Here is a 7,500-nt window from a genome sequence, read left to right as displayed (position 1 = left end):
TGGAGTACTGTGGCTGGCGAGAAGTCTGGATGATGGGGTGGCTAGAATAGTTGTAGTTGCAAGGAACGGTTGCAGATAAAACTCTGAACAGATTTTTCAAATTCCTTTAGATAGCGGGGTCGGGAGATTTGTGTTCCATCAAAGACCAAACGGTCTATTCATCCTTCTATCCCTATTTTCATAATATCATGTTCACTTAATTTGTATAGAGTTATGCGTTGTCCCTATTTTCATAATATTACGTTCACTTAATTTGTATAGAGTTATGTGTTGTCCCTATTTTCATAATATTACGTTCACTTAATTTGTATAGAGTTATGTGCTGTCCCTATTTTCATAATATTACGTTCACTTAATTTGTATAGAGTTATGCGTTGTCCCTATTTTCATAATATTACGTTCACTTAATTTGTATAGAGTTATGCGTTGTCCCTATTTTCATAATATTACGTTCACTTAATTCATTACATGACGCCCGATGACCTTTTTTCTAAATACTTCGATAAGCGGGGGTGGAGGGGAGTATTAAAACAAAATGGCTGCAGAAACACCTTCGAAGAAAAGAACAGAGAATACTCCAGTTGAAAGCCAAATGCCAGAGTAGGAAAAGTGTCCTCAGAGCCTCTTTTCGAAAGAGCCCAAGGCAGTGACGATCGGAAAGACATCAGATGGGACAAAGTTTTAGACCCTTCCAGTGGAAAAAAAAAAAAAAAAAAAAAGAGCGTAATGGATGAACTTTACAAAACAGTTGAAAGTACAGAAAGAGGTTGAGACGTTTAAAAAATCTAGACTTAGTAACCATAGTTGTTTTAAGAAAATGTATAAGTTCAATGGTAACATAGGACATGAAACTGTAGGCATCTTCTACTTTGCAAAAAAGTTGATAGTACAGAAAGAGGTTGAGACGTTTAAAGAAATCTAGACTTAGTAACCATGGTTGTTTTAAGAAAATATATGATAACTTTATGGTAGTAAAGGACATGGACCTGCCTAGTGTAGGCCTTACGGTCTCTTCCATTCATATGTTTTTATATTTTTATGTTGTATGGCCTCCTACGGAAAGGGGTTACATACTTTATGAGTTCTGAAGAGGACTGCCCAAATGGCAGAAAAGTGATAGAGATGCAATATTGCACTGGACAGACGAAAGCTGAAGCTCGCTAGCGAGAAAAGAAGCAAGCTACTTTCACACGTATCGACCTTTCGCCGTGCGCTGTCGACGACACGACGTCGTGATTTCAAATAACTGTGGGTTTCTATGGACGCTTTTCCATGTGGTCGTGGTCGTGACGTGTGAAAGCGCCCATAGACATCCATGATTGTTTGAGAGCACGACTTCGTGTCGTGGACAGTGCACGGCGAAAAGTCGATATGTATGAAAGGAGCTTGTGAGGTGAGTCGCCCCCTGCATAAGGGAAGTATTACATACAAGAGCTAATGAGTCCCTTTCATAGAGTCAGCAGCTAAGTTGGAGTTAGAAAAATCTAGAGATGATATAAAAGATCTAATTTCAATTAAATTTCTCTGGAAGTATTTGGAATATAAGCTTTCCATTCGACTTTACTAGTGAAGGATAGTCCAAAAATGTTTAAGACGTCAAAAGGGCGGAAAAAATGTATCATCAAAGAAAACGGGCTCTGTGGAAGATTGTGTCGAGTGGGCAGGTGGAGAAAACAAGTCTTTGTGGCGTTGAACATTAAGTTTTCTTTTCCCCAAAGCAGATATGATACAAAATTCAGAATTTAGGTCTTCTGCAGCAATCTTTCTGGAAAAATGGAACATAGTATAAGAGGAACGTCTAGGAAATGACGTAAGAGAATTTAGAGTAATGTATTTAGCATGAGAGTACACAGGAGATATGCTGCCAAATAACTCATTTATGAACAGCAAGAAAAGAGTAGAGGATAAAACAAAGCTTTATGAACACCAGAGAGAAGCAGTAACCGTCTACAACAATAGCTATAAAACGGTTACAAAGAAAATAAAAAATGATGAAGCAATGAGAAGGATAGATACTGTATGTAGGAGGCTTAGTAATCAAAGATTTGTTATAGTCTATATAAAATGCTTTTGATATATCTAGTGGAACCGCATAGATCTCATCAAAATTTCCCAAAGATGCCCTAGACTCAGAAAGAAATGTTAGATCTCCAATAGAGCGTTCTTCGATGATGATCAGAAAGGCTCTTCGGGACATTAGAAAATTTAACATAAACAAGAAATTTAAGCTATAGGAGCGTAATGGGAGGAATGGGATCTTTGGAATTGGTTCGATATAGGCATGATTTCAGTGTACAAGTTAGGAGTAGGTTAATAGATTGAGATAAAGCAGTTTACCTAGTCAGGGAATCAACATAAAAAAATACCGTCTGTAAGAACAATGAGGGTATTCCATTCTGTCTGTAAGTCTTGTTAGTCTCAAGGGCAGATAAGGAAGAAAAACTTCTTTGAGGGAACTTCAAAAAGAAAAAAATGAGGAAGTCAGAGTGAGTGGTAGCAAGAGAAATAATTCCGAATGTGTCCAAAGTAGAGTTTGTGTTTAAAATTTGAGCAAAGACGACACAGCAACACTATTGTTGTATAAAGAAAAATAAATAAATAAAAAATAAATAAAAAAAGTGTCAGATATCTCGTGAATGATTAGAGCAAACAAGCTTTTGACATTTCTGTTAACACAAAATGGTTTACTAATAGTAAGAGTTATACCTACTACTGTTAGAGCAACAACAATGGGACCCATTTCATGGAGGAAGCTGAAGGCATATTTAGACGATTATAGCACGCCATTATAAGGGCATTCTTGTCGATGATAGCATGATTTTGTTGAGGTTCCATGGTTCTAACTGCTGTATATGCTTTTGCCGAAGCGTATGTGTGTAATATGCCAAACTTGATTATGGTTGAACAGCACCCGCCACGGGACAAACTTGTTTATGACGACTACAAAGCGGCTACGGACGGCGAGAGAATTTGCTATGAAGATTGTATTAGCTTCTATTGCTCTGGAAGCAGGAACGGTAATATTTCTCTTCTGGTGAATTTTGCACAGTCGAAAAGGATGAGGATTGGTGGTTCCTGGTTCCATGAACAGGGACCTTACCAATAGCCTTGGTACAGCAATCCTGGAAGAGTTGCATAGGAAATCGACCATATACCTGTTACTACTCATTACAGCAGCGTTTCTCAACCTTTTTACCCTTGCGTAGCCTTTAAAATAAATTGCATGTCTCAAGGAACCCCTGCGCAAAAAAAGAAAAGAAAAAAAAACATAGACCATATCTTTCTCGTTTTATTTTCACCGTAATAATAGGTTAGATAGGATGATGTCTATATTACATTGTTACAATAACCAAGAATATGTCGTGCGTGTTTGATTATATTACGTATATGAAATTAAATAAAAAATCAAAAGTTGCATTAGCTTATCTCACTTGTTCTCGCGGAACCCTTAGGGACCTTTTGCAGAACCCTGGTTGAGAAATGCTGAATTAGAGGATCATACAGAACTGCAAGGTTTACCAAAATGTCCTTTGAGACCGATCATACACTTGTAGTCACAACACACAGACTGTGTCAAGTCCAGGAAAATCCATTTGGATTTCATCCAACACACACACACACACACACACACACACACACACACACACACACACACACACACACACACACACACACACACACACACACACACACACACACACACACACACACACACACACACACACACACACACACACACACACACGCACGCACACACACACACGCACGCACACGCACACACACACACACACACACACACACACACACACACACACACACACACACACACACACACACACACACACACACACACACACACATAGACAAACAAACAAACAAACACAGACACTGTTGCAATCTATCAAGATCGTCGGGTTGCGACTATCATGAAACTGGCATGAATTTGAGTTCAGCCTTCACCATTTTCTCTAAAAATTGAACATTAAAGAGGTAAATCCTTCCTTAATCTTGCAGTTAGGGTAAATATGTTTTTGCATTCTGGCTATCAATTATAATAAAGGAGTTAAACAGACGAATTTCATTTGAGTTTTTTTTTTTTATGGATGGTACCGGCCTTTCGATGAAAATTATTCTTTCAAACAAAACTATAGGTACAACATTACTTAGAGATTTACTTACCTTACCAAAATCTTTGGGTGCTTCAGAGGAATGTTGTACTATTGCTCATACCCAAGTATTGTGCATTGAAAAAGTCCTACGAGAAGCTATAATCTCCATTTTTTCAGATTTATATATGTATGTTTTCCTCCAAACTCTCTTATAATAGTAGATGAATAAATAGATGATTAAACTGGTAAGTACATTAACTAATCGTTTAATAACTAAGTATAAAAATAAATTCCCTAAAAAGTGGCAGTTTGCCGACAAGATTGACGAGATAAACACCAGATGAGGACGGAGCCTTTATTTGTTCGACGTTTCGCTGATTACAGCTTTTTCATGTACTTCAAAAAGCTGGAATAGGCAAAACGTCGTACCAATAAAGGTTCCGTCCTCACATGGTGTTTATCTCGTCAATAAAAATAAATAGGTAAGTATATTGGTTAATCTTTTAATAGGTAAATATACAAATAAATAAATAAATTACTATATGAATAAATAGATAAATAAATAAATAAATAATAAATGAATAAACCAGTAAGCATATGAAAGAAAGAAATAAGTACCAATATATAAATAAATGTAAAAAACAAAACAAACAAAAAACAAGTAGAAATTAATCAATAACTACTGGAAAAAACAAATTACTAAAGAAATCAATAAATGAATAGATAATTGAATAAAAGAATGAACGAATAAATAGATAAATTAGTAATTAGATATATGAATAAATAGATAAATGAAATAATAGATAAGTAAATTAACAAACAAATGAATGAATAAATAAATAAGCAAATAAATAAATGAATAAATATGTAAATAAATAAAGAAATTAATAAATTAATAGATACTTGAATAAATGGATAAAGAAATAAGCAAATAAGGTGTATAAGAAATAGTAAATTGATTAAGAACGAGATTGATTGGTTAATAAATAAACTTATTTATATAAAATAAACAAACAAATGGATAAAAAAAAATTAGTCATTAGATAACCAATCAATCAATCAGTCAATCGTTAAATAATTACATGAAGAAAATTTTAGTGTATGGGTGAACAGATAGACAAATAAGTCGATAGATGAGTGGATGACATGGTTAAATGGTGGAGAGTTTGAAGCAGAATTTAATATTGCTGGATTTAAAAACTTTCATCAGGATAGAAACCACAAGAAAGGTGGGGTTGTTCTGTTGTACGTTAAAGACGATGTCCATGACTGTGTTTTAGAAAAAGTGAAACAGGATGCGTATGATAGTTTGTGAGTAGAATTAACCCAAACAAATGGACAAAAAAGAAATGTAGGTGTAATATATAGGCTAAAAACATCATTAGCAGACGACAAACTATTGTTTCAAGAACTGTTTAGTTTCTGCAACCGGAAATTATTGATAATGGGTGATTTCAGTTTTACTGACATCGATTGAATGACCATTGAACATGGCCATGTAGGTAGTAGCTTGATAGATTTTTTTTCGGTGACAGTTACTTAGTTCAGTATGTAAAAGAGCCCACAAGACATGGAAATTTACTTGATCTATTAATCACTAGCCGCGAAAGCATGATAATCGATGTAGATGTTGGTAAAACTATTACAAGTAGTGATCACAACTTAGATTCAAACTGCTAAAAACTTAGAATAGATACTTGTGTACCTAAAATACCCGATTTCAGTAAAGCTCAGTTCATAGGACTACGTCAGGAGCTTCATCTTACAGATTGGGACACAAAATTAAGCGAAAGATCTGTACATCAGATGTGGGAAATATTTCAAAATACGCTTACTAAGATGATTCATACTTACATCCTGTTTAAGGACAGACGCCCCCAAATCAGGCTCGCCCAAAATGGCTTGACAAAGAAACTGAAATAGTGTTGCTAAAAAGAGACAGGTTTATAAGAAATATAATTGCTCGGATGTACCTGATGACTAAAAGTTGTGTGATAATACAGAGAGATTTTAAAAAGATATTAAAAAAACAAAAACGACAATACGAAATGAATATCGTTGATAAATACAGAGAGAATCCCAAAGAATTCTATAGTTATATTAGAGATAAAAATTTTATTAGGAATCACATTGGCCCACTATTATCTGCTGACAGTCAACTTGAATATTCAAATGAAGGAATGTGTAATATTTTAAACAACTCCAAACTGAAACCTGTGAAAAGTCTAGGGTGAACTTTCTACGGTAAATGTAAGAAAAGAAAAAATTAAAAGGTATAGAGAAAAACTCAAAGTTAGTAAAATACCAGGGCCTGACGGTTGCCATCCAAGAATCTTAAAGCAAATTAAAAATGAGACTGTTGTTCCATTAGAAATTATGTTCAAGAAATTCATCATATCCGGAGATGTCCCAAGAGAATGGAAGCTAGCTGACGTTACTCCTATATTAAGAAAAAATAAATAGATAAATACAATAAATAACTACAGGCCTATAAGCTTGACTTCAATCGTAGGAAAAATGATGGAAATTATCATAAGAGATGCTATCGAACATCATTTAAAAAGTAACTGTTTGATAAACTATAGCGATCATGGATTCAGATGGAAATGTTCTTGCGTGACTTACTCGAATTCTACAACACAGTCATTTCGAATTATGACAAAAGAAACAATATAGATTTAATATATTCAGACTTTGCAAAAGCTTTTGATACCGTCCCACACGAAAGGCTACTTACTAAATTAGCTTCACACGGAGTAAGGGGTAGCCTATTAAGTTGGACTAGTAATTGGTTGATATATCGAAAACAGAGAGTTGTTCTAAATGGCAAAACTTCTAGATGGAAAAATGTTACGAGGGGAGTTCCTCAGGGTTCCGTTCTTGGGCTACTTCTATTCATAGTATATATAAATGATATAGACCACGGACTGAAATCTATTACCTCCAAATTTGCTAATGATAGAAAACTGTACGAAATGGCAAATGATCACTTAAATCAATTAGATATTCAAGAAGATTTAGATAGACTACAGCAATGGTCTGAAAAGTGGCTAATGAGATTTAACACAAGTAAGTGAAAGATTATGCACATAGGTAAAAATAACAGTAAGTACGATTACAAATCATTTGGAAATTCGTTAACAAAAGTGAAAATTGAAAAGGACTTCGGCGTAATTATTAGCAGCGATCTCAAATCATCTAAGAAGTGTATTTCAGCCTCCTAGAAAGCAAATAAGATTCTAGGACTGATTGCGCGATCTTGTGACTTCAAAAGTCCATCTCTCATAAACAAGCAATATAAATCGTTAGTTCGTCCACGTTTAGAATATGCTGTTTCCGTATGGTCACCGAATCTCATTAAAGACATTGACAGATTGGAAAAAGTACAAAG

The 7,500-nt window shown here is 34.8% G+C and overlaps 1 protein-coding gene across 3 annotated transcripts in view; it reads left to right on the top strand.

Moving 5' to 3' along the window:
• Window positions 1-7,500, top strand: part of sim (bHLH transcription factor single-minded) — a 329,050-nt gene that overhangs the window by 271,603 nt on the left and 49,947 nt on the right. The window lies entirely within an intron of this gene.

Source organism: Oratosquilla oratoria, chromosome 25 (genome assembly GCF_046742065.1).
Source record: "Oratosquilla oratoria isolate Oo_2021 chromosome 25, ASM4674206v1, whole genome shotgun sequence".
Classification (NCBI taxonomy): domain Eukaryota; kingdom Metazoa; phylum Arthropoda; class Malacostraca; order Stomatopoda; family Squillidae; genus Oratosquilla; species Oratosquilla oratoria.
Note: the sequence above shows the minus strand (reverse complement) of the source record. Positions and strands in the feature narration are given on the sequence as shown.